This window comes from Mus musculus, chromosome 5, assembly GCF_000001635.26.
Source record: "Mus musculus strain C57BL/6J chromosome 5, GRCm38.p6 C57BL/6J".
Lineage (NCBI taxonomy): Eukaryota > Metazoa > Chordata > Mammalia > Rodentia > Muridae > Mus > Mus musculus.
Window position 1 is genome coordinate 148,237,902 of NC_000071.6, and position 27,145 is coordinate 148,265,046.

General features: G+C 47.3%; 1 protein-coding gene across 4 annotated transcripts in view; it reads left to right on the forward strand.

Moving 5' to 3' along the window:
• Mtus2 (microtubule associated tumor suppressor candidate 2) overlaps positions 1 to 27,145 on the forward strand; it is a 358,791-nt gene that overhangs the window by 280,627 nt on the left and 51,019 nt on the right. The gene's annotated exons all lie outside the window — the stretch shown is intronic.

Consider the following 27,145-nt stretch of genomic DNA (forward strand, 5'->3'; position numbering starts at 1 on the left):
GGCTCCTCTTTGCTGAGCTGGGTAGTTATAGTTACACTGTGACACTACCTGCCTATGGCCCACGTGGCCTCCTCAGTGTGGCACCAAAGCCTTGATGATTGTTTCCTAGGATCACATCCCAGGGCACTGGTGGATTCTTTGAAAAGTTAAACCTTATGATACCATAGCAGGTAAGAAGCCGATGTGCCAGAATTAAGGCTCCACCCGCATAGTTTTGCAGTTCTCTGCCTCAGAAAAACTCTTTGCTGACCACAAGTTGCTTTCTTCCATGGCACGCACAAGGCTGTTCAGTTAGAAGCCCAGTAGGGCTATCCCCATATAGCCCATAGCCTGCTGAGCAGCAAAGGTGTGTGTGTGTGTGTGTGTGTGTGTGCCGTTATCCCTGATGTGTGTGGCCTTCCTGCTGCATGCCTCTGGGCACCTCTCCACTTCTGATAGGACAGATGCTGCTTCTTTGTAAGGTCATCGTGCGGATGTAGTGAATTGATGGGTAAAGGCACGTCACGGGAATACTTAGGAATGGTCTTCTGTGAGAGCAAGGAAAACCACTTTATGGGTCCTGCTCTCAGTAGGGATTAGACATGTATGACGTGCGGGCAGTGGACACTAATCCTGGCCACTTAGCTCTCATTACACAGGTCATATGTCCCTGGTTTGATGTTTGAAATATGAAATGTTCCAACACCTGAAACCTTTTGAGGACTGACAGGGCACAAGTGTGAAATCCCACACTGGAGCTTCTAAGACTGGCTGCACCTTTAAAACATTGTATAAACTTACCTCTATCTTATGCTTAGAGAGTGAAGAATCTCAAATGCATCTCATGTTCAGACTTGGATCCCATCCCGAAGAAAACTCATGTACACTATAAAAACATTCCCAGTTCTAAAGCAAAAAAGGAAATATTTCCATCCCCTATCGTTATGAAAAAGGGATACTGTCTCTTTATATACAACGGTGGTTTGGCTGGTCTAGTGAGTTCAGTTGCTGTAGTCAATTTTTCCTGAGTGTTGAATGTATCTTGAAGGGCATACTGGAAATTCAGCTCATCACTGGGAACATCGGAGCTCAGATAGACTCCCTGTCCTGGTAGAATAATGGTGAAAATTGTCAGCTCTGACAGCCTCAGCCCAGAGCCCAGGGATTCTGAAACGCCACGCTTAGGTGCCAACATAGCCTCACACCTGCCTGACCTAACAGCTCTGTCCTTGCAGCCAGTCATGTTCCTCAACAGGCAAAGCAGGCCTTCCAACAAAGGGGAGAAAAAAAGCAAAAAAAAAAAAAAAAAACCCAAAAGGCCATGGTTGCAAACCTCCAGGGATGTGGTGATGAGTGTGACCCTCCTGGGCTCACTTCCCAGGGTCTCACTGACAAGCTGGAATCCTTTGCTTGTTGTTCATCCAAATGCTACCCTGTATCACCCTCTGGTGGTAAGTTCATGAAATAGCATAGACAGTGGTCCTTGACAACACAGAATGCTTCACATTCTTAAACATGTGGCCTTGTTTATTTCCATTTTATTTGTTTGTTTGGTTGGTTGGTTGGTTTGGTTTTTCTGTATAGCCCTGTATGTCCTGGAACTCACTCTGTAGACCAGGCTGGCCTCGAACTCAGAAATCCGCCTGCCTCTTCTTCCCAAGTGCTGGGATTAAAGGCGTGCGCCACCACACCTGGCTTCCATTTTATTTTTAATACAATGCATTATATTGACTCAATATCTTAGTATTTGTTTTTCTTTTATAGTTAGCTCCAAATGTGGTGGTAGACTGTGAGTTTTGCTTGTTAGTTCTTATAGATTAGGCAGAAAAGGCGTGGGACTTGATGCCAGTGAAGTGTCTCTGTGGGTCTTCCATGTTTGTTATTACTGAATACCTGAGGCAATTCTGAGATGTATACCAGAGAAGAAAACGTTCATGTCACAAGCCAGGGAGCAAAAGGAGAAAGAAAAGGGTTTTTGAGGCCCCACGGTCTGCCTCAGGGGAACCACAATACCTCTAGGCCTTTGCCATCACAAAGGATCCTCCACCTCCCCACAGTGCCCCATAGTTCCCCAGTCTGCAGCAAAGCTCAACTGTTAGCTCCACCCCACTGTTACCTGGCAACAGCCAGGCAGGCCTGACTCACTATAAAAGGGGCTGCTTGCCCCCTCCTCCCTCTCTTGCTCCCCCTCTCTTCCCATTCCTTTCCCTCTCTCTCCATGTGCTCATGGCTATGGCCTGCCTCTACTTCCCTACTCTCTCTCCCTCTCTCTGCCTTTCTCTACCTCTACTTCCCTCTTAGCTCCCCTCCCTATGACCTGAATAAACTCTATTCTATACTATACCGCCATGTGGCTGGTTCCTCAGGGGGAAGGGATGCCTCAGCATGGGACACCTCCTTCCCCCACACCTCACCACAGTCCCATAGAACATATCCCCTACCTCTTTATCTTTCTATATACACATCACCAACCATAACTCATTTTCCTCTAAGCTAGTTCCAAAGAATATAATAATGTCATTGCATTTACTGTCTTTTATTATGGAAACAGACTCTTGTTTTTCTCTCTTTAAGATTTTTTCTCTCGTGCATTCTGTATCAACTGCAGTGAAAACGAACTCTAAATACAAAAGAGAGGAAGAAACAAAAACTTAAATCCCCATAGTTATATTTAAAATTTATTAGTATTCTACTCTACTAGTTTTGTGTATTTTTTAAAGATTTATTTATTTGTGTATGAGTGCTCTATCTGCATGTACGCTCCACTGCCAGAAGAGGGCATCAGATCCCATTACAGATGGTTGTGAGCCACCATGTGGGTGCAGGGAACTGAACTCAGGACCTCTAGAAGAGCAGTTAGTGCTCTTAACCACTGAGCTATCTCTCCAGCCCAGATTTGTATGTTGTTTTTAATATATTTCACCTGAAACAGCGGAGGCTCTTGGGCTACTGCCTCTGCCATGTGAAAGGGTCCATGGGCGACTTGGAAATTTTGAAAGTAGGCAGGGCTCACAGATAACAGCTGAGCCCCTGTTGACTGACTGACGGTCAATGCCTGAGAGTCTGGAGATATTGTTCCAACCCTCACCGAATTCTTCCAGCTGTTATAGCTATCATCCTTGTGTGACATTTGGGGAAACTGAGGGAAATGCAGGTCTCTAAGGACAACATAATGAGAACAAAGTGGAGCCAACAGTCTTTGCACCGTATATTAATGTCCCTTCCCCTACCAGCCCTCCCCGTGCTTCCCTGTACGTGAGACAGGGGGCAGAGAAAACATAATCACAAACAGTGAGGTAGTAATTAAAAGCTGGATAGTTACACCTGATGCTCGCCGGAAATGCCCTAAGGCCATTTTGTCCCGTTGCCCTTAAAACAGACCAAGTGAGATACAGTGTTCTGAGGAGTCGTTGGGAATGGGGCGGGGGTGTGCAGGGGTCGGAGAGCCACAAGATCTGGGATGAGTGTAGAGGGAAGCCGAGCAGACTTGTCTGCCTCCCAGGTAGAGGGATCCTCTCCCTTTTTCCAAGCTCTTGGTGAATCATTGCTAACTTCAGAATACAGTTCTCACCTTGGGCGCTGTTTGAAAGCACAACACCCCTCGGTGAGGACGGCTGGCTCCTCTTGGAGGAACCTCCCTTGTGTCTTCATTAAGGCCTCACAGCACCTGCTCCTCTCTCCAGTCTTCAGTCGAGCAAAGGGGAGAAGATGGAGGAATCTTTCCCCAAGCAAGTGTTTGCTAGCTCTCGCTGTTCCGGGCAGTGGGATTTTAAATTAGGGCTTCATCAGATGAGCCCACTCTGAAGGCAAGAGAGAAGGTGTATTCCACCAGCGGAAGGACATCCCGTTCCAGGGGCTCCTCCCTCCCTCTCCCCCGCCACAACCCCATGTGTGTTCCCCATGGAAGCAGAAGCAGCCAGATGCTTGTGGGTCCCTGGATCTGGCACCACAATGCTTTGCACCTTCCACCTTGTTAACAGCCATTATCTTCTCATTCTTTAATTTGCCCCAAGTAGCCAAACCCTGAAAGATTCGGAATGTGAGTACTTCTAGTTTGGTTGGCCTGTCTGACATCCATGCTGACAATGGCAGAGAGCATTGTGGGAGCTTTTAGTGAAGTGGTCCACGCGGGCAAACTGATGACTGCCTGGTGCAGCAATACAGGAGGCCTGTGTCCTACCTGTGTCATAGAAGTGGAAAGAGTTACTAAGTTTCCCTGGCTCCTTAAAAGCTGGCAGCAGAACTAAGCTGTCCATTCAGAACTAAGCCTGAGAGACGCAGCAACGGCACCACCTAGTGGGCACTGTCTGCAACTGAACGTCTGTGCTCTGAAAAGTCTCATCAGTGTTACCTTTTCGTCAGAGGAATTATAGAGAGCAAGAGAGTGTTTTCTCTATAGTCACTGACCGTGGGACACAGACCTGCTTATTCCACAAACTTAATTGTAACTAAGTTTCAAATAGGAAACACACAGATCTTTTCTTCTTTCTTCTTGATCCTGATAATCAAATCACTAAGACAGCAAGATATATGGGCATCACATGCCGTTCACCTAGGGGTCACTTTGTGAAAGCAGTTATATATTGCACAAACCTGCAATCAGATGACCCACACCTGTAAATCCAGTATCCGGAGAGAAAAAAGGCAAGAGATGGAAGACAGGCCAAAGAGGTTAATTCAGCTATATCAATAACCACTTTAAATGAGAATAGCTTGAACCCCAAAAGACACGGGTAGTCAGAAGTTATTTAATGAATCCAACTATATGGTAACTGCAAGAACCTCAATTTAAACATAAAAATCAGTAAATGGGTGAGAAAGATATACTATGCTAGCACTATTAAAGAAGAGGCAGAATAAATATATAATTTAATATATTTTTAAGTCTTCAAGAATTTCATACATTGTCATTTGATCATTTACCTAGGTACACAGGTTGACACTAAGCTGATGTCACAGCTTTTGTCCACTTTATACAAGCCTAGATAAACCTAGGAGGAGAGAGTCCCAATTGAGGGGTCTCCACCATCAGATTGGCCTGTGGGCAGGTATGGGGAACATTTTCTTAATTGCCAATTGATACGAGAGGCCCAGCCCACTGCGAGGGGTGCCATCCCTAGGCAGATGATCCTGGGATCTATAAAGAAGGTAGCTGAGTAAGCTTAGAGAAAGCAAACCATTGGACAGCATTTCCCCGTGGCCTCTGATTTAGTTCCTGCCTTGGCTTTCCTTGGTGACGGACTGTGATGTGGATGTGTAAGCCAAGTAAATCCTTTCCATTCATCCCGTGCTGGGTTTGGTGGGCGTTTATCACAACAACAGGAACCTAACTAGAGCAAATGCCTTAAAGCCAGGAAGACTGTCAGGACACAACTCAGCACTTCAATGAGAAATTGTCCATTCTCCAAGAACTCGGAGAAGGCGTGAAGCTGGCTGCTGGTATTGCAGGCTGGCTCTACTGAGCTCCAGGGACCTGTGTACATACATAATGTTCAGTTAGTGTAGACCCAGAGCCATGCTGCTCCAAACTAGGTACTCTGCTTTTAAACGTGTCTCCTGTGCACAGGGGAAGGGAACCAGAAGCCCCAGTGTGTACTGGGCTCACAGCTCTGCCCTTTGTAATGTGTATGAATATTATTTTGTGTAATCTTCATGATGAAGGTATTTCGATCCCTGGCTTATGGATAACTTGGCTACCTTTTCATCAAATCATGTCCTGTGTATTATTTTAGTCATTGTGCATTTATCAAATGCCTGCTAGGTCTCAGAGTGATAAAATTGAAATGACACAGCGTCTCTTTTAAGAAAGGCACAACCCCACGTAACACTCACGGAGCTCCTCATCCAACTCCCCCTGCAATGCTGGAAGGTAAGCAGGAAGCCAGGGATGCTGCTACGTGACAGGCAACCATGGGGGAGGAGGCTTTTACTTGACTGAAGCCAGTAAACAGGTGTCTTAGGGTGTTTTGTTTTGTTTTGTTTTGTTTTGTTTTGTTTTGTTTTGTTTTGTTTTGTTTTTTGAGACAGGGTTTCTCTGTGTAGCCCTGGCTGTCCTGGAACTCACTTTGTAGACCAGGCTGGCCTCGAACTCAGAAATCCACCTACCTCTGCCTCCCAAGTGCTGGGATTAAAGGCGTGCACCACCACTGCCCGGCTTGTCTTAGGGTTTTATTACTGTGAACAGACACCATGACCAAGTCAACAATTTTAAAGGACAACACTTAATTGGGGCTGGCTTACAGGTTCAGAGGGTCAGTCCATTATCATCACGGCAGGAGCATGGCATTGTGCAGGAAGACTTGGGGCTGAAGGACCAGAGAATTCTACATCTTAATCCTTCAGAAGGAGACTCTCTTCTGCAGGCCAATAGGAGGAGGCTCTTTGCTGCACTGGATGGAGCTTGAGCATAGGACCTCAAAGCCCACCCCCACGGTGACACTTGCAGACTATCAGACCCTGGGACTGAGGCAAGTGACTGTGATTTGGAGAGAATAGTGAACATCCTGATGATAGTCAGAACTAAAGTACCTATGACTTTGCAGAGTGCCAGACTCCTGCATAGACACCAGCAGTCTGACTTGGTATAGCATTTTGGCTTGCAGAATGCTAAAGAGATTGTGTTTTCTGTGCTAAGCAAGAGAGATGCTTGGGTATGGGGAGATGGCCCAGTGCTTGAGAACATGTTCCACTCTTGCACAGACCTTGAGCTCAGTTCCCAGCACCTACATCAGGTGGCTCACAACTCTGTCAGTTCTAGGGAATCTAGCGCCCTCTTCTGGCCTCCATGGGCACTGCACTCACATGCACAAACCCATTCACAGACACACCTACAGGCTCAGGATTTAAAATACTTTTTGATCTTTAAAAAAAGAAAGAGAGAGCAGCCAAGGAGAACTCCCTTCTATCCATGAAGAGAAAAGGAAATTGGGGTATCTGAGAAGAAAGGGGAATAAGGTTTGAGCAGGGAGCAGGGAACTGTCCTAATCTGGGGTCTTCAAAACCATCGAGATTTAATGAATTCTTCTGAAAAAAAAAATCTTGAGATACCAAGGATCTGGGATGGTCATAATACACTTTGTTGTTTTGAAGAAACTAAGGGTTTAGAAAAAAAAATGATAGTAAGAGAGACTGAATAAACCTCGGTGGTAGAGATTTGCTGAGCATGTGCAAACCCATGAATTCTAACTCCAGCATCACACACACACACACACACACACACACAGAGTTGCTGGAGAACATGAGTGTGGAATTAAAAGTGAAAATGGATATTGGTGAAGAACCAAGTCTAAAAAAATAAAAAGCTGGGACTTGGAATGCAGGGAGCTGATGGGAAAGTCAGCAGGCAGTTTGGGAAAATGAGGTATGTAATCTTTGTGTCTTAGTTAGGTTTGCATTGCTGTGAAGAGACACCATGACTAAGGCAACTCTTATAAAGAATAGCATTTAACTGGGGCTGGCTTACAGTTTCAGAGGTTCAGTTCATTCATGACCAGAAGCATGGCAGCATGTAGGCAGACATGGTGCTGGAGAACCCAACAGTTCTGCATCTTGATCTGAAAGCAGCCAAGAGGAGGCTCTCTTCCACACTGGGTGGAGCTTAGGAGAAGACCTCAAAACCCACCCACAGTGACAGACTTCCTCTAACAGGACCATGCCTCCTCCAGCAAGGCCACGCCCCCTCCAGTAAGTCCATATCTCCTCCAATAAGGTCACAATCCCTCCAACAAGGTCATGCCTCCTCCAATAAGGCCACGCCCCTCCAGTAAGGCCATGCCTCCTCCAGTAAGGCCACACCTCTTTCAATAAGGTCACACCTCCTCCAGTAAGGCCACACCTCCTTCAATAAGGCCACACCTCTTCCAATAAGGTCACACCTCCTCCAGTAAGGCCACACCTCCTTCAATAAGGCCACACCTCTTCCAATAAGGTCACACCTCCTCCAATAAGGCCACACCTCCTCCAGTAAGGCCACACCTCCTTCAATAAGGCCATACCTCCTCCAATAAGGTCACACTTCCTCCAATAAGGCCACACCTCCTCCAGTAAGGCCATACCTCCTCCAATAAGGTCACACCTCCTTCGATAAGGCCATGCCTCCTCCAGTAAGGCCACACCTCTTCCAATAAGGTCACACCTCCTCCAGTAAGGCCACACCTCCTCCAGTAAGGCCACACCTCTTCCAATAAGGTCACACCTCCTCCAATAAGGCCACACCTCCTCCAGTAAGGCCACACCTCCTTCAATAAGGCCATACCTCCTCCAATAAGGTCACACCTCCTTCGATAAGGCCATGCCTCCTCCAGTAAGGCCACACCTCTTCCAATAAGGTCACACCTCCTCCAATAAGGCCACACCTCCTCCAGTAAGGCCACACCTCCTTCAATAAGGCCATACCTCCTCCAATAAGGTCACACCTCCTCCAATAAGGCCACACCTCCTCCAGTAAGGCCATACCTCCTCCAATAAGGTCACACCTCCTTCGATAAGGCCATGCCTCCTCCAGTAAGGCCACACCTCTTCCAATAAGGTCACACCTCCTCCAATAAGGCCACACCTCCTCCAGTGAGGCCATACCTCCTTCAATAAGGCCATATCTCCTCCAATAAGGTCACGCCTCCTTCGATAAGGCCATGCCTCCTCCAGTAAGGCCACACTTCCTAATAGTGCTGCTTCCCATGGGTCAAGCATATTCAAACCACCACACTTAGTGCCAACATGGACGGCCACAGGCTACTGTTGCTAGGGAGTGTTAGTGGGAGAGGCTTAGAGTTTTCCCTCTCCCTCTGCAGCCAGACACAGTTCCTCCTCATGAAGTCCATGAGATGATTTCAGTCTTATGGTGACTAGAATAGTGAGGAGGCCCAAGTCCATAATGAGGAATGTTCAGGAAAAGAATCATTTGCAAAAGAAAGGGGAGACAAGTCCATGCTTGATAGGAAACCTTAAGATTTGCCTGCTGACTGAGAAAACCTTGTAAAAGGGACAAGAGGTAGTGTCTTCTGTAGTCCACCTAGTTCGGCTAGAGGATTTGTTGCAGCTTATTCCTGCATAGTACAGTGTGGAGGAACAAATGAGTGGAATCATGGACTAAATAAGTTCCCAACCTGTGCGTCATAACCCCTTTGGGGTTGAATCACCCTGCCACAGAGGCCACTTGTCTGATATCCTGCATATCAGACACGTACGACTCATAACAGTATCAAGTTTACAGTTACGAAGTAACAATGAAAATAGTTTTATGATTGGGGGTCACCACAACATGAGGAACCGTATTAAGGGGTCACGGCATTAGGAAGGTTGAGGACCACTGGTCTGCACAATAAAAATAGTCTGCTTCTTGCTTTGCCAAAAACCAGCGGTTGACCCCAGATTCTTATAGGACCTTAGTGTCACTACATGTTACAAATACTTTGAATAGATCATTTATTTGACATGGTGTCGATTGCTTTGAACTTGCAGAACTGGATGCAGAGTGTTGACTGGGTTCTAGCACATGAGGCCTCAGAGCTGGGACAGACAGCTAAAAGCGTGAGAGGGTCTTCCAGATGGCCGAAGAGAAGCCAGTGCCCAGAGGCGCTGGTGTAACTGTGGATGCACAGTTGGGAAGTGGCATCTAGCTCTCCTCTGTTCCCTCTGCCCCACTATTTCTTGTGTATATAAGTATTTGCCTGCATGTATTTCTGTGAGCCATGTGCATGTAGTGCTTGAGGAAGCCAGAAGAGGGCGTCAGATTCCCTGGAACAGAAGCCATAGACCATTGTAAGGTGCTGGGAATTGAACCTGCATTCTTTACAAGGGTGCTCTAACCAGTGGCGCTCTTAACTCTTAACTTCTGAGCCACCTGAGTCTCCAGCACCCACCTTCACTGATCCTTATAAGGAAGAATAGCAGCAGAACCCCAACCTCTCTTGTGGTACCCCTTTGGAGGGACAGCCTCCAGCTTCTGGCATGTTGGCATCAGAATGACCAACAAGACCCTGACACTAGACACTCCTTACTCTCAGTTGGCAGATGATGGTTTCCAAGGTGTGAATGCACTCCTGCTGTGGTGAGTTTGTCTTGCTATCTGAACTGACGTGTCTTACACTGGCTTCATCTTTGTAGAGAGCAGTTTCAAGGTGCAGATTTCCCAGGAGGAAGGGGATTCCTGCACCCGCATCCATCCCTCCGCAGGTTGCTCTGATCCAGCGAGTTGTGACGTGATGTCCTCATTAGCTTCCGTGTCTGATGGCTTACTTATTCTCCTAGAGAGAATGTATGTGAGGAAATGAGTTCATGAACACTCAACCTTCACCAATGAGGAAGGAACAAATGGAGTTTACGTGTTAACAAATAGCTTCCCCATGCTGGGGAAGAACTGTGACCCTCTGTGTCTGTAGGCTCTTCCAGAAAAATCAACATTGATTTTTGAGAGAATTGGTGAAGAAAAGAGGGAGTGTGGAACAATCCCAAATTAGCCTCTGTGGCTGGAGAGTCCTTTCAGCAGCCAGTGAAATGTAACTGGAGTCCTAAAAGGACAGGCATCTGGGATGCTGTCCAGATTCAGGGGGAGCCCGTACCCAGGGGCAGAAAGCAGAGAGCAGCAGCAGGAAGTAATTATAGGGCAACAGAGGAGCCTGGACACAATGGAGGTGACATCTGTAATTGTGACAAGGGAAAGGTGCAGAGAGTTAAATCCCCTAGCTCTGCAAACAGGAAGGATTTGACACCATGTAGGTAAATACTGCAATGCGTGCAGCACATACCATGAGCTTGCTCTGTCCATCCCAGTCTCTGGGCAGGTGCTAATCATACACACGTGACCTGCCCTGGTCACGGTCACTGCCTTACTTAGACAAATGAGTTCCTTTGGCTAAAATAACTGGAACAGGGTTTGGAGCTGAGGCAGGGATGCTAACACTAGGGTCTGTGTTCTCCGTGACATTCTGCAGCCGTCTAGTGATCAGAACCGGGACTGAAACTTAGTCCGGGAGTGTAAGAAGAGACCCGGTAGAGAAAGTACAGGATGGAAGAGCAGAAACCCAGCTCAGTCAGGCCTTCTCAACAGCACACAGCATCTTCTGTTTCGATGCCCTTTGTCTGTAAAATTAGTCCATTATGAGGGAAGCTCAAGATAACACAGGGAAATGGCTTGAAATACTGCCGTTCCATAGAGATGACTGTCTATCCCAACTCCGTCCAGTTCCTGCTCTGAGCTGAAACTATTCAGGGCTGATACAGCACAGAGCCACCAGGCCACCCTTTGCGCCCTCTCCAGAGGGTGTTGATCAGGTCACAGGTGCCAGTGTGAAAAGCAATATTGGGGAGCGTGGCTCTCTCTGGGCAGTGGTCTATGTGCAGAGTGGGGAGAAAGGGGTCCTGGAGAAGCATTGCCAGGAGGTCAAGGCAAAGAAAAAAACCAACCCACTACAGTGGGAAGGGTTGTGGCAGCTCTGTGGAATGGGAAAGCACCTTAGGAAGGTAGGTGGAGCCCTGGGCTGGAGAGTGGGGGGTCGAGGAAGCAGGGCCGGCCTTAGAACATGCACCAGGATGGGAAGTGATAGGTCCTCTCCGACAATGAAATGAGCCAGTTCAAGCCAGATTGGAGCCTATAAAGGCAGGGCTATTGGGAAGCAGCTCTCAGGTGGGTTCTCTGGTTCCAAGCAAGGAGGCCAGGGAAGTCGCCATGGGTGGGAGGCAGGGTGGGGGTGGGAAAGAGTGGGAGAGAAAAGCTGTTTGTCCAGGGTCTGAATCCCAACAGGGAGGCTGGATGCTAAGAACAAAAGAGAAGCCTCTGAGTGCAGGGTGCCCTGAGCAACCATGCATCAGGACAGCATCTGACAGAACCCAGAAGGGACCCATGGCAGAAGTCTGCATGACTGCAGGTGCAGGGCCTGGACCCAAGTAGGGGTATGGAGATGGGGAGCGTAGAGATGGGGTGTGGAGATGGGAGCATGGAGATGTGGGATGTGGAGATGGGGGGTGTTGGTGGGTGGGTGGAGAGATGTTTGGGAAATAAGTTGGGTAGGTATGGGGATGTGCTCAGAGGAAAGGAGCAAAAGGAAGAGACCTGATCTCTGCATCCATCAGAGAGACACCATACACGGAAGTAGAAACAGTGGAAAATTAGACTCCGGAACACTGTTATTTGGGCTCCTGGGGTGCTTGCTCAGAGATGCAGGACATGAAGTCAGGTGGATAGTGCCGGTGCCCTTAAAACCACCAGCCAGCATTTTTCACCTGCCACAGCTTCTGGAAAAGACTGAGTCCCCGCCGTGGCCCCTCACAGGCCACGTGTCACGAAGACCTCATTCCTGAGATTAAGTCAAACCATAGCATGCGAGCAGAAAGCAGATTCCCCCCAACCGAGGGCACACTCTAAATGATTGGCAACACCTCCTGGAAAAGGGCAGCCTGAAGGAAGAGAGACCTGGCTGGGTAGAGTCAGATGGGAGGGAAGACAGAAACCCAATATCCTGAGTAAGAAAACAGTTGGGAGGCTGGGCTGTGCCAGGAGGCAGTGGGGTGTAGACTGACTGACTGCTATGATGTATCAATGGGTAAAGTTGACTCTATGAGATTAGCCATGAATACAGACATTTGTTCTTGGGTTGGAGAGATGGCTCAGCAGTTAAGAGCACTCATTGCTCTTACAGAGGACCTGGGTTCACTTTCCAGTGCCCACATGAAGGCTCATAGCCCCATAACTCCAGTTCCATGGAATCCAAGGCCCCTTCTGTCCTCCATGGGCACTAGGCATGATGCATACACACCCATGCATATGTACAGGTAAAACACTCATGCAAGTAAAATAATGTAAATCTAAAAAAAGAAACGATGGTTTGGCTTCCTATTTCATCGGCTTGTTTTGCTCTCATCCCAGACAGACAGACCATGGCAGATGGTAATCATATATCAAAGTGACATGAAAATTGTGTGCATCTCTCACTGCCCACCCTATGGAGGGCAGTCAAAGGAACATTGTTAAGTAGATGTAAGTGCCTAAAGGAAAAGGAGAAAACACATCTAATTCGATTCTGTTTTGGGGATACTGTAACAAAATACTTGAGCCTGGATAACTTATAATGAAGATAAATGTTTCTATCAGTTTTGAAGGCTGAGATATCAGGGTGATGTGTTAGTGTCTCACATGGGCGTTTTATTGAAGAACACAGGGAGGCCAAAAGAAAACCTACCTTGGAGAACCTTTTATCACATTAATCCACTGTGACCTAAACACCACCCACCTCCCAATGCGGTTGAGTTGTGGATTAAGTTTGCAATATTTGAATTTGGGAGGCATCAAGTTCAAACCAGAGTAGACTTTTTCATGCTCTGAGGTGTCAGCATAGCCACCTGGGTGCCCTGCTGCAAGAGAGAACGAAAAGCTTTCCTAAGGGCAGGAGCGGGAGGGAGCACCGTAAGAGAGAATGAGTGAATGACTCCCGAGAAGATGCCTGCAGGTTTCAGTGATCACTGCCGCTCTCTGTCATTCAGGGAAGGCTTATTTTGATTGACAGCTTTAGAAGTTTCTGGTTGTTGTGTGTTGTTGTGGTGCCTGTGATGTGGGAACACATCATGACAGAGAAAGCTTGTTGAAGCCAGTGGCTTAGCTCATGTCTGCCAGAAAGCAAAAGGAAGGAAGGGACTAGACTCCAATATCTGGTCAGCCTCTCACCAAGGCTCCACCCCTTAAAATGTCTACCGCCTCCCCAATAGCACTCTGCTGGCTAGTTATTGTCCACTTGATACAGAGTCTGAGAAGAGGGAGCCCCAAGTGAGGAGCAGCTTCCATCAAATGGACCTCCAGACACGACCGTGGGGCATTTTCTTAATGATTGTGAAATGAAAGTGAGAGCATCTCATTGTGGGTGGCACCACTGCTGGGAGGTGATCTTGGGCTGCATAAGAAAGCAGGCAGAGCAAGCCATGAGGAGCAGGCGAGTAAGCAGCATCCTCCACAGCCTCTGCATCAGCTCCTGCCTCCAGGTTCCTGCCTTGAGCTCCTGCCTTGTCTTCCTACCAAGTACCCCCACCCCCACCCCCAAGCTGCTTTTGGTCAGTGTTTTATCACAGCAACAGAAACCAAATTAGGACAAGCACCATGGGCTAGAGGGGAAACCTTCAACACTCAGACAAAGGGCTTCTGAGTCTGACACTGTAACCCTCTGCACAGGGAATTCTTCATCCTGGGCTTCTGCTTTGTATCCCTGCCCTGTCAGCCCCACTATCTAATTTCCCCTCTATAAGATGACAGAAACAGCTCTGGTCTGTGTTTTAGATCCACACAAAGGTGCTTATACTTGGGTAGAGGGAGTGTACACTTCCCTGGAACACCCAGCAAGGGCTGTGCTGATGAAGGAGTTCCACCTTCTCTGTCTGCAAGAAGGAAAGGAGCCCCAGCCCCCAGGAGGCCCGGAAGCTTCCGGGTCCCTCAGCTTGGCACCGGCCTCCTGCAGAGCCACACACTGCCGGCTTACAGAGAAAACAGTGGTCCTAAACGTCCTTGCGTTGGGGCAACTTACTCATGAGAAACACACGTACTTCAGGGGCAGATCTGAGGCTCATCTTCAAACAACGTGACCTACATTGTATATAATTAAACCTGGAAAGGGGGTAGAGTTTGAAAAATGCTTTTAAGCTAATGAACATTTTCGGTGTATGTCTTTTTTTTTTATTACATCATGGGAAAAATCCCCAAAGTAAAAGGGGAAAATTACTGGGTGTATTTATAAAGCATCTCCATTGTGTGAATATATTCTATGAGCGGAAACGTACCAGGCAAAGAGACAGTTTTTCTTCCAGTGGAAAAGAGGTCTTCCTAACAAAATGAAGCAACACTGAGTTACATTTCTTTGTTCCTGCCAGAGGGAGGAAGCTCTGCCCACAGCCCTGCCCGAGTTGTCTGAACTTAGTAAATTACCATCACTTGGTAAGATACACCAGCCTTCTGTGACCCGGGATCTGACCTGTTCCTTCCGTTCTATCTGGAAGGCAAGAGCTTTGTCAAGATACTGTAATGTGTGCTTTTTAGGTTCTGCACGCTGTTTTAGAAACATAACAAATAACAAACAACAAACACATAACAAATCAAATGTGGTGGTGGTGGTGGGGGTCATATATGATATCACAAGCCCCTTAAAAACTGTCTGGATGCCCCAGAACCTTGGGGATTAAAATAAAGCCACACACACACACACACACACACACACACACAGACACAGACACATACACACACACACACACACACACACATACACACACACACACACACACACACACATACACACACACACACACATACACACACACACACACACACACACATACACACACACACACACACACACACACACACACCTTTTTCCTAGCAATAACTGTTCTGCATGGTTTGTTCCTCTTAAGCCCTGACATTTGAGGACTTGAGGACCCTGCAGAGGTGCTGACATCTTGCTGGGGGCATCTTGTAAACAGCCAGGGCTTGCAAGAGACATAGCCTTGTCAGAGGCTGGGAGATCAAATGTGGCAGCTCCCAGCCCCAGCCCCAGCCCTGGCCTCAGCTCCAGCCCCAGCCTCGTCCCCAGCTCCAACTCCAGCTCCAACCCTGGCCCCAGCTCCATCCTAGCCTCGGCCCCAGCTCCAGTTCCAGCTCCAGCTCCAGCCTCCGCCCCAACTCCAGCACTGGCCCCAACCCCAGCCCCAGCCCAGGCCCCAGCCATTTATGCTGTCTCCATTTAAGCCCCTTGCCAGTGACAGATATTTCTAGCTGACAAAAGACCCGAATCTCTTGCTCTAATAATGTTGGTAACCTAAAAATATCTAGCTGAAACAATACAGTTGGGGGCTGCCCTACTGGGCCGTACCACTGTTGCTAAGATTCATTTAAACCCCTTTCCTGGTTAGAGACATCTAAGTCTTAGTCTTCCTCAGGGATTCCTGGTGGCAGCGGCACTACCCTGGGCTCCGGGGTCCAGCAGGGAACAAGATCAAACACAGACGTTGAGGTCACTGCTTGTGGCTGTGAGAGACAATCTCTGGGGCCTCCTAGGACAGTTTGCAGATGTGACCACCAGTGTGAGACACACCAGGTTATGTCCCCATGTTCTCCTGGGGGCCACCCAGAAGGCCTCATCTTGTGTCACTGCTTCTGTGGCTGTAAAGTACCCTCTGGAGACAGTTTCTGCTTCCTGGGTGGTAATGCTCAGAGTTGGCACAGGTGCCCAAGATGTCCTTGTGGCCTAACTTGCCCAGGCAGAGCAGATGATCCAAAAACAGATGTGCTAGGCATAACTAAGAGGGTTGTACTGGCTGGTTTTGTGTGTCAATGACACAAGCTGGAGTTATCACAGAGAAAGGAGCCTCCCTTGAAGGAAATGTCTCCATGAGATCCAGCTGTAAGGCATTTTCTCAATTAGTGATCAAGGGGAGAGGGCCCATTGGGGGTGGAGCCATCCTTGGGCTGGTTAGTCTTGGGTTCTACAAGAAAGCAAGCTGAGCAAGCCAGGGGAAGCAAGCCAGTAAGGAACATCCCTCCATGGCCTCTGCATCAGCTCCTGCTTCCTGACCGGCTTGAGTTCCAGTCCTGACTTCCTTTGATGATGAACAGCAATGTGGAAGTGTAAGCCGAATAAACCCTTTCCTCCCCAACTTGCTTCTTGTTTATAATGTTTTGTGCAGGAATAGAAACCCTGACTAAGACAAGGGTCCTTAGTGCTTGCTTTGTTGGCATTTTCTTATTGTCTTATCCTTCAGAAACAGGCAGGGCTAGAGAGTTCTTTTAGCCTTTTCCCAGTCCCACGCCATCCCCACAGTGGTCCAGCGTGGTCCCAGTATTCTCCATCACTGTCGCTAGAGCCCTCTGGCCACTGATGGCTGTTTATCCTCCTAAGGTTTAGGCATGGAAGCATGCCTTAGTGCAAAGCTGCTGTGTGCCAGGTGAATCCACGTAGAAGCAACAGGACCCAGAAAGCCACCCTGTAGTCTCTGGAAAGAGAGAGGGTCACCTGTTCTTCCTCATCGAACCTTTCCTAGTACCATGACACGTCCGGCAGGGTGAATGCCACCCCTCCTCCTCCAGCACGGAGCCCATCTCAGTGAAGAAGAAATTCATAAGGCCTGGCCTGGCACAGAGGCCCTTGGTACACATGAGGGGGATAAAGGGATGACATACAGCGGACAGCTTTGAATACATGAATTGATTGAGCAAATTTAAAATTCAATTTGAATCATGGGAGAAAAATGAAGCAAGCAGAAAACATTGTGTCAAGGTTTGGGCTTCTGCCAGGTACAATCTGTCCTTCTATTGAAGAAAAATCATCCTGGCACTTAGATGATAAGGTAAGACTGTTAGGATAAGCATCAGGACTTCTGCAACAGGGAGAAAGATCAGCTCTCTCCATGACAGCAGACAGCTGAGGAGTGGTAGCCAACAAGCCACTGGGTGACAGGACAGAGGGGGAGAAAGTCACTGGGAAGAGAGACCCACACTCGTGGGGGCTCTTCCTAAACAGACTTCTCGGGGTTGCTACAGAAGGCAGGCCAGTGTGATCAGATATGAGCAGGTCTTGCTATGCTATAGATCTCACCCGAGGACAAGACCCCACAGACCAGTCCCAGACAGGAAGAGGGCTCGCAGGAGGCCCGTTAGAGTTTGGTCTGGTACCGAGTTACATCTGTCACAGATTGATGGGTCTGTGTCCTTCTGAATGAAATGCGGGCATCAGTGCAGGATGTCAGAGAGGGCTCTCAAAAAGTACAGGGAGCAGAGGTCACTCTGAACGAGGGAAGTGTGTTATGGCATTGTTATGGCCATGCTGAGGAACCCCAAAGCCTCAAGGAAATGGTAAAGTCTGCCTCTGGTCCATGTGAGAGTACTGACAGGGTGGTATGTGGGAAAAATGTCCACTAGAGCTTTCTCTCCCTGAATGTTGACAGTCTGTGCCGAAAATGTCCACTGTGTCTCCCCCTATACACACCCAACCCTTATGGCCCCGTGGCTGCTCCCATACAGAGGTGGGTCCTACCCAATTAGCTAAATTTGCCCCCAGGTTTCCCTGTAGATAATAACACTGCCTCCCTGTTTGATCTGCGTGCAATAATCCCTCCTCCTTGTCCAGATGTGTATAATAACCTCACCTCACTGTCAACTCTATAGTGAGCTTCCAGAGTACTATAGTTTCTCCAGCAGAGAGTTCAGACCAGCCCAGTGTGATCCTGTCTGTCTCTGCTTCTCTCCCTTTCTCCTCTTGCTTTTCTCTCCCCCTCTCTCTCCTCTCTTCCCCCCCCCCCCAATTGTGTGTGTGTGTCTATTCTTCGTTCCCTGGCTGCCTCCCCACCCCTGTCACGTCCAAGTCCCTTGGGTCTATGTAGGATGCAGCAAGAAAGAGAAAGAAATATTGAAAATATTAAATTGAAGTGATAGAAATGAGGCTCAGTACATCAATAGACTCAGTGGATGGCCTCACCAATAGGATTCATCAACTGGAAGACAGAACATGAGGGATGTGAGACAGAAGGGTCACGTTAAAACATTCAGACAATGACAAAAGTAAAATAAAGAATGAACAGGCTTACAAGATCGGCAGGACTTCGTTTACAAACTAACTGTATGGATCATAGCAGAAAGGTCTTTAAACGTAGGAAGGAAGTTGGCCATGCAGGTACAGGAGATATTTTTAATGCCAAACAAGACTAGACAAAGACTTTCAGGCATTGTATCATAGAGAGATCCCTACATGTTAATAATGTGGCGACCTCAATGCCAGTAGGCAAATCAACCAGAGCATACGCACCCCCAAAAATCAATGAAAAATCAGAGTTACGTGACATTGTAGTTTAAGTGGACTTAGCAGACATCTACTCGGGTATTTGACATAGCAACCAGAAAACATGCATTCTTCCCAGCCGCCCAGGGCACCTTCCCTAAAGTAGCTCACATTTGAAAGCATAAGTCATTAGGGAGGGAAAGACGCCTTATTAATTAAGAGCACTGGCGGCTCTTGCAGAGGACCTAGGTTTAATTCCTAGCACCTACATGTGTAGGGTTGTGGGTGCTGTGTCTGCTCTGCCACAGGGCACAGCTGCTCAGGGAGGCAGGACTCGGCAAGTTTGACTGTGCTTACCCCATGACATGTGTTGGGCCATTGAAAAGCCCTGGAAAACCACTCAGGAGTAGGGAAACTCAGTCTGAGGTGGGAGGGATGGATGGGGCCAAGGAGTTCCCAGGCTCTTGGACACCCAGGCGCTGCTGGAAGTCCTGGAAGAGCTGAGAACGGAATCTGGACCCTGGGGGTGGGAGTAGGGGGTGGGGGTGGGAAGGGGAGCTCCAGCTGGTCCTTCGTGGCAGGCTTGACTTGGGCTTGGTGGCGGTCGTGGCTGAGGATACAGAGAGGCCTTCTACAGAGATTAGATAGCAGCTCTGTAGGCAAAGGCCATCTCTGTGGCTCCCCATGTCAGATCGACCCCGATGAAAAGAGGCAGTCCATGGTTTTAAGGCATTTATTGTCATGGTGGTAAGTGGATGCATACAACTATACCCCACTTTTTAGGGCGGGCCTGAGATTAAATACCTTTTGCAGGGAGGAATGTCTAGGAAGGAAAGCTTATTGGCTAAGCCCTCCAGGCCTCTAGGTATCTCATTAGAATGACAATCTCTGTGACCACAGGTCACGTCCATCCTTTTCTTCATCTACATGTGGAGGACTTGGGGTGTTGCCCTTATGTGATTGATGGCCATACATCTATGGGGGGCTGCAGATTGTGGCAGGGGCCTGGTACCCAGGAGCAGGCAAAGTCGTCCCTTCAGGGTCTCTGGGGCTTCTAGCCTTAGCTCAACTGAGGACCAGGCTACCTCTCACAGTCCACACACGGACAGCTCGCAACCATAGTTCCAGGGTCTCCGATGCTCTCTCTGGGCTCCTCAAGCACTGCATATGTGTTTTGCAGCCATATAGGCAAAGCATTCCTATGCATAAAAATAAAGAAATGAATATTCTTTTAAAATCAGAGAAATCTCAAATGAGAACTCAGTGCTTCTCAAGGTCTCCAAGATTAAGAGCAAACCAAGCCCACAATCAGTAAGTGAGGAATCGTTAATAAAGATGAGGACAGAGATTAATGAAATGGAAGTAAAAGAGCAAGACAAAGAAAAAAAAATCGGTGAAGCACAGAGTTAGTTCTCTGGTAAGATAAATGAGATTGGTAAATCCTGCACTAACCAAAAGAAAGAGAAGATTCGAATCACTAAGGCTTTGTTGAAGAAGGAGGCATTACAACAGACACGAAGGGCAATCAGAACTGCATTAAAGTATGCTTTGAAAAGCAATTCCAGTAAACTGGGAAAAAGAAAAAGATGGCTGAGTTTCTAGACCTACCCAGATTCAACAAAAGAGTTATATATGGATTGATACACACAGCAGGACTGGATTAGTACCAAAATGTCTTCTACCAAAAAACCCAGCCAAACAAACAAATGGATTCACAGCTGAATTCTACCAGATGTTTAAATAGCTGATACCAGCGTTCCTAGAACTGGTTCATAAAATAAAAGAGAATACAATAGAAAGGAATGCTTCTAAGTTAATTTTATGAGGCCAGTGTTTTTCTGATATTAAAACAAGATAATGACACAATAATAAAGGAAGAGGGAAAAGGAAGGAAAATAAAATTATAGGCCAATCTTCCCGATTCACAAAGAATCAAAAATTGTCAATAAAACACTTGCAAATGGAATTCAACTTCTTCTGAAAACCATCCCCCACTATCCTCACATGGGCCATATTCCAGCATGCATGATGATTTGAAATACCCACTCAGCCATCTTGCTGGTCCCCCCAGTGAAGTTTATTTAGCCTCAAAGAAGAATAAAATTAGCCAGATGTGATGGCACACAACTTTAATCCCAGCGAAAGGCAAAGGCAGGTAGATCTCTGTGAGTTTGAGGCCAGCCTGATCTACAGTCTATACAGGGAGGTCCAGCACAGCCAAAGCTACACAGTGAGACTCTGTCTCAGACCCTCCCACCCCCTCAAAAAGGAAAATCATCATTTCATAGAAGAGTGGGTAAACAGGAGATCATTGTATTGAACAAAAATAAGTCAAACTCAGGATAAGCCATGCATGTTTTCCTTGATTTGCAGACCCTAGATTGTCCATAGATACACAAAAGTATTTGTGTGTCCATATAATCCAGTTGTGTGTGTGATGTGCAAGCTGAAAGGAGACTGGAGAGAGGAGGATGACTCGTGGGGAGGTGGGAAGGGAAGGGAAAGGGGGAGGGGAAATGAAGGCCTCACTGGACCTTCATGAACAAGGAGGGCAGAAGGGAGGGAAATTCAAGCGCCATGCTCACTCACTGTCCGTGGAATGATGTCTTAACTGCAGTAAATGCCATTCAGTGGTGCTAGCACAGGGCGCGATTTCCATGCTTAGACAGTCACCCTGGCAACTGGGTGGAGGATAGGATTTCAAGAGAGGTTCAAGGGAGTGGCAGGTCATTCTGAAGGCTGTTGAAACACCCTAGACATGGTGACAGTAACGGGATGTGTTAGGTAGTGTTGCTGTCCCATGACAAACACATTAGCATAAAAGGGACTTGGGGAGGAAAGGGTTCATTGGGCTTACGGTGTTCAGTCCATCATTGAGAGAAAGCCAAGGCCAGAACTGAAGAGAGACCGTGGAGGAATGCTGTATACTGGCTCGCTAGCTCTCTTCTGGCTTGTACCACTAGATCCCAGGCCCACCTGCCTAGGGATGGCACCACCCACAGAGGGCTGAGCCCTCCTTCATCAATTAGCAATTAAGAAAATGTTCCACAGCCATAAACATATTTTCCCTGGGCATTTCTTTAGGCGAGTTCTTTGGCTGAGTTTCCCTCTTCCCAGGTGACTTGAGGTCTGTCTGACAGCTGAAGCTATGACAGATACAGTGAGGGCTATGTCTGATAAACAGAGTGTAAGTTGAAAATATTGGTCTGGGGGTAAAATGTTTGTTACACACAAGGCTCTGTGTTGAAGCAATGGCACTGTAAACCTGATGTTAAAGGATATTATACACCTACAGTACATTTACTGTACCTAACACAGTTGCTATCCTAGCATGGTCCTATCATTACTGTGGATGTGGCTCCTGTGATGGCCTCAGGGCTAACTGGAAGCTGGAGCCATTACCACTAGTTAGCATCATACTAGAGGATTGAGCTGCAGGTAGCCAACCCAAGGAAAGACACAAATTCAAGTGACAAAGTAAACAAAGTTTCTGCTGAGTATGTATTGGTTTCGTATCTTTATAAAGTCAAAGACTGTAAGCAGAGGCATTGTCAGTCAGGGAACACACACTTGTTAGGCCATGCTTGGGAAAGCTAATGAAAGGAGAAATGAGAGCAAGGAGAGCTCCCATGACTGTTGGTTCACGGTGAGCAAGCCGACTTGCTATGTCCTGGAATGAAGAAAACTGGACCTGCCCTCCACTGAGGTACAGTCCAAGCCACAGACACCATATTAAACAAGCCTCCTGTTCTTCATAGCAAGGCCGGGCTTATTAATTGGGTTGCCTGAAACCTGTGTTTTTAATGAGGTCACCAGCTATCCAGTGTGGCAATTCCACAGCCCCTTTGGGGATGCCCCCCCCCCACCCCATACACACATATACCTCGTTTTGCTTAACAGGCTGTTTTCAGAAGACAGGAGCTTAACTCTTTTTGACAGAGTGTATCGATATATTCATCATGCAGGGAGAATGTTGTCATGTCATGTTTGCAAAGTATGATGGCTTTCTGGTCTTTGAAAAAAAAAATGGTACCTTGCAAAATTTATCATTAGTACATCAGGAAAGCGAGCGAAAATGCCTTTGTTGCCATCTCTTGCTGTCAGATATAAAACGAAATAAATAACCCAGTTTGTGCTGCTATACTGACGTACGTAGTTCAGGATCTTGCTTTCCAAGCTGCAGGAAGTGAATTGGAGTTGTTTGTGGACCAACAACCACGTGGTTTTGTGTGGTTGTGCTCAGCTGTGGTGAGGGGTGTTGTTCAGACACTGTGCTAGTTGCTTTTCGCTTGCCGTGCTAAAAATACTAGGACCAAGAACATTTGAAAGAGTTTATTTTGGCTTCCGTTTCCAGAGGGATAGAGTCCGTCATGGGGCTGGAGAGATGATTCATCGGTTAAAAGCACTTACTGTTCTTCCAGAGAGCCCAGGTTGAGTTCCCAGAACCCATGGGGTATCATTCATAACTATCTTAGCTCTGGAGTTATAAAGCCGACTTGATCTATATAGAGTTTCAGGCCAGCCAGGGCTACATACTGACCATGCCCCATCTAAAAAAAAAAAAAAAAATCAAACTTTTAAAACAACTTTTTATAATATGTATGAGTACCTGTATGTATGTGCACACATATGCGCAGTTCCTGTGGAGGTCAGAGAGGGAATCAGATCCCCTGCAATTGGAGTTTCAGACAGTTGTGAGTCACCATGTGGGTGACAGGAACCAAATGTGTGTCCGTCAGCATCGCAAGCATAGCCAGTGCTCTTAACCATTGAGCTGTCTCCCCAGCCCCAGCATCACAAGCCAAAAAAGCCAAAAGCCAGCTGAATGCCCGGCTGGTGAATATAGTCTATATATCAATCTCAGCGAATAATTGCAGAAACCTAGACATCGTGTGCTTCCTGACACACCCACAGCCTCACTTCTGCAGGACTGTAATCCCCCAGGATTGAACTTGAGCCCAACCCAGACCTGAGAACAAATGACTGGGGATTAACGAGAAGCCAAGAGGCAAATTCACTTGCAGGCATTCAGCAGGGCACCCGGACCAGTCAGCACAAGCCCATGACTTTAGGGAGAGAGAAGTGGGGATTGCCATTCAGAAGGGGCAGGGGGACTTGAACCTGATTGAATCAAAGAGCAAAGAAGGGGGCGTGGACCCCTGCAATGTCTTGTGATCTTGGAAAAAAATCACAAACCGAAATTCAGTGACTGCTGAGCGGACCTCCACCCTCCCCTCCTGCCAAGGCTGCCACCAACTTTATTTTGTCTCTGAATTGGCTGACTGGTAGGTACCTCAAACAGTCCCACCCATATTGAGACTATTTAAGAGCCATCATTGGAGATGCTTCTGTAACTCCCTGAGTTTGGGGTCTCCATCGCATGACCTGGGCTTTCTATCACATGTTCTTGCATGTAGCTCTACATAGGATTTCACATCCCGTCAATGTCTTAAATCTTAACCCGAGGCATGAGCTTCGGTTTTGTGATGAGCCTCAACCACTCTGGTGGCTTCTGCCGTGCATGTGCCTCAGCCTTGCAGGGACATTGCCAGCCTCCCCCTTAGTCAGCTTATTTCTTTCCTATGCTAATTATGGACTCTCCTGGGCCCTCCTCTTCTCCTCCTTCCCCTGCTTCACCCCAGCCTGTGAACACAGATTTAGCTTGGCCCACATAATGTGTTCCAGTGTGGAGATGGTGCCGCGATGGTCTTAAGAGTTAGGGAACAAAAGAAAGTCATAACTCGGGGTGTTTTTCAAATTGAAAGCATCAGGGGTTCACATCAAAGTAGGGAAATCTCTGCTATGGGTCTCAGACGTGACCTGGTGACCATCCCTAGCTTCCGAGTTGGTGGAAGCTAGGAGTGGGTTAGAATATTCCAGAAAGTCCCCACATGGGTCAGCCACAAAGGTGGACAGTGATAGCTAAGGTCAGCTACAGAGGTGGACAGTGATGGCTAAGGCTAGCTCAACAATTTTTGACTCCTGATTTGCAACATTCTAACTCAACATAATCATGATTTCTTCCAGCACTCCCCCGCCCCCACCTCCCCATAATCATGATTTCTAACCAGTCAACTAACCTTATAGAATCTTTAGCATGGTTTTGGCTTTTTGTTTTAAGTATATTTTATTCATGATAATGCCCTCAAAGTTCAACCATACTGTAGTACAGGTCAAATCTCTTTTGAGGCTGGTGGTATGGCTCAGTGGTAGAATGCCTGGCATGCATGTGGATCTACCAACATTTTTTTTCTTCTTTGTATTAAGCCACATGATATTCCAGTGCATATATTACACACGTTCTTTTAACCTTCTTCCACTGAAGGACACTCTGGATGCTTTTGTCTTTTAACTCCTGCCCACACTGCTCTGACTATAGTGTGCAGGACCAATATGTACACAGTGATTTTTCTCCCATGGTTTTAAAGGTCCTAGGAAGACTCAACTCAGGTTCAATTGAAATTGACAGGTATGGGAGCATCCCTCCCTCTGAGAGCCTGGTCCATCTCACCTCCACAGAAACCTCACGTCTTAGTTACTTATCTATTGCTATGAATAATCACTGTGACCAAGGCGACTGATAAAAGAAAACATTTAATTGAGGGTGTGCTTACAGTTCCAGAGGATTAGAGTCCACAACCATCACAGCAACAGGAGGGCAGGCAAGCAGGTGCTGGAGCAGCAGCTGAGAGCTTACGTCTGATCCACAACAGGAGATAGAGACTGTGTGAGGCTAGGCCTGGAATGGACTTTTGAAACCCCGGTGCACAGTCTCAATTTACACACTGCCTCCAACAAGGCCACACCTGCTAATCCTTCCCAAACAGTTCCACCATCTGTGGCACAGGCTTGCTTTCAGATAAATGAGCCTCTTGGGGCCATTCAGACCACCACACCTAGCTCCCCACTCCACACCGCCTGGACTGTGCATGGCCCCTGCCTCTCCCGTGGACATTTCATTTGAAAGCAAATCAGAAAGTGTTCCTAATAAGAAAATGCAGACAGAGAGAATCAGAGTGGAAACGATCTTGTCCTCCTGCTTCTTACTCCATAAGTATTGGCTGCTGAGACCGAGTCTATCTCTAAAACAGCATTTTAAACCTTTGTGAGTGTGTGTATGCATATGTGTGTGTGTGTGTGTGTGTGTGTGTGTGTGTGTGTGTTTGTTTGTTATGCCATTTACCCTTCTCCTCTTGCTGAACTGTTAGATCTCCTTCCTAAACCTTGCCACCAAGGTCTGTTCTCTTATATGGCTGGCCACTGACTCATTCCTGAGGTTGACACCAAGGTCCATCTATCAAAACACCAAGGTCCAGCAACCAGAGTCCATTATTTTGACTAACCTAATAACTAAAATACCCAACTGGAACTTAGCAATGTCCCCTGGCTCATTCTAACACCGAACTCCTTGTCTCCTCTTACAATTTACACCTGCAAAGCAACTGCTGATGCTTCTGCCTCATTCAGACTCAGCCACTTTGTCTCATCTCTCTGCCTTGTTTAATTAAGGATCTCTTTGCATTTGGCTTGTGCTTGGACGGAGGTGTTTGGATGTGGTCTGTGCCTAACCCGGGGTCCAGAGGGGAGCATCCCACAGTGCACAGGTCCCTTCAGACCTGGAGTTACAGAGAGCTGTGAGCCGCCCGCCTCACGTAGGTGCAAGGAACAGAACTCAGGTCCTCTGGAAGAGCATCAAGTGTACTTGAGCCATCTTTTCAACTCTGTAATTTTGTGGTTTTGTTGATGATAAAATTTAGGATCACGTGCGGCAAGTTTTCAGTAGCTTCTCTACTGAAAACCTGATCTTGTAAATATCTCCATATTTTATTTTTCAGTGTTGCATAGATACATTTTAAAATACAAGGTCTCCTCTTTTGTTTTTGTTTGGAAGAAAACTTTTGCCTGTTTTCTTTATTTTTGAATTACAAATTACAAGTTGACTAGGGAGTTCAAACTCCCTAAGACTTTTAGGCCGTTTGCTTAGAGGAAATAGCTGTCCCCTACCCCAGTTTTAATCTTAAGTACTAAAGATATGTGAATGGTTTGTGCAGGGCAGTGATCTTACAGGCATAGCAATTATATTTTACATGTAAAGATAATTTCAAATGAGGTTCAGGGCATGGGGATTTGCCCACGAGCCAAGAGCCCTCCTGTTGGCTGTGGACTGGGCAGAGAGACCTTGTCATTGGTCGTGTTTATAAATGTATGTACTCTTTGGTGAGACAGGCGGCCAGGTCTGGCATGCCTCCACCCACCCTCCACCCCCTGGGTCCCTCAGGGTCTCCTTTTGTGTGTGCCCTGAGTCCTCTCTAGGCGTGTTTGCACGGTACGGAGACAGTGCTATCTACAGAGCAGCAGGGCTGTCTGCTCAGGGAGATGCCACTGTCAAAGGCTAGGTAGTTAGGTGACAGTTCATCTGCAGG